Source organism: Populus euphratica, unplaced genomic scaffold (genome assembly GCF_000495115.2).
Source record: "Populus euphratica unplaced genomic scaffold, PopEup_1.0 scaffold627.1, whole genome shotgun sequence".
NCBI classification, from domain to species: Eukaryota; Viridiplantae; Streptophyta; class Magnoliopsida; order Malpighiales; family Salicaceae; genus Populus; species Populus euphratica.
In genome coordinates, this window is record NW_011500503.1 from 68,140 (window position 1) to 69,474 (window position 1,335).

The window sequence follows — 1,335 nt, forward strand, 5'->3', positions numbered from 1 at the left end:
TCATGAATCAATTCTTTCATTTATGTGATAGGCCTGCATTTAAAATGAATATTTACCACAAATTAAAGGTATCTTATATTATTAGATACGTTATTATAAAACATGTTTTAGTTAAGGAGTTATTGATACTTCGAGTGCAAAATGATGAAATAAAACCTTGATAAAAATACACTTTTAAGTACTAATCATCTCTCTTCACCTGCAACAGAAAGAGTCAAAGAGTTAAAGTTTACTATTTATCCATGTGTTAATTCTAGCCTTCGTGTGCCTATAAGTTTTTCTTGTAAGTTGTAACATTTGTTCCATTAGAGATCTCTGACCTCTGCTTCTTTTTCTATCCTCTTGTAGCTAGGGTTTTTACATCTTTCTTTAGGTTTGCCCCCCTTTCCTCGGCTCTCTCTCTTTTCTGTTGATTTGTGTTGATATCGAGCTATTGATTGCTTTGTTTAGCATTGTTAACTTTAATATGTATCGGTTTATCTTGATTGCTTTGATCTGTATTATCGGTTCTTTTATCTATATTATCAACTATCAATCTGTTTTATCTTGATTGCTTTGTTTGGCTGTCAATCTATTGTCTGTTGTATTAATTTTGGGCTGTTGGCAGTATGTTCATGACTTCATTCTGTTTTATTTTGGCAATAAGTTCATTTTGTTCAATGTTCATGTATGATCTATTAAATGTTTAGTCTTGCTAAGTGCTAATAATTATATAAAAGAGAGATTGCATGAGAATCCATATGGGGAGTGAAATAATTCAATGAAAATCTGAATAAGTTAATGGAACCAAGGCCTTGATTGAGTAAAATGTGTTGGATCAGCATGTGTAAACACCACGGACTTTTAGGGTTTTGCTTGCTCTTTCCTTCATTTTAAGAATAGAAATTGGTCCATTACACACTTTGTGCAATTGAAATTGGTCCATTACACACTTTCAGGTCCATTGCATGTGTAATTTATAGTATATAGGTTTTTTAGAATAAAGAGGTGATAGATGCCTTTTTGCAATTATATGAACCTAACATGATGCTCAACTTCTGCTTGATTCTCAATTGTAGTCAGATGTTGATTCATGTTGTTGTTTTCTTAATTTCAGATGCATAATGGGGAAAATCCTACATCGAATGAGTCAAATATTTCAAGTTCATGATTAGTACTTAAAAGTGCATTTTTTATCAATGTTTTATGTCATCATTTTGCACTTGAAGTATCAATAACTCCTTAACTAAAAGCATATTTTATAATAATATATCTAATAATATAAGATACCTTTAATTTGTGGTAAATATTCATTTTAAATGCAGGCTTGTCACATAAATGAAAGGATTGATTGAT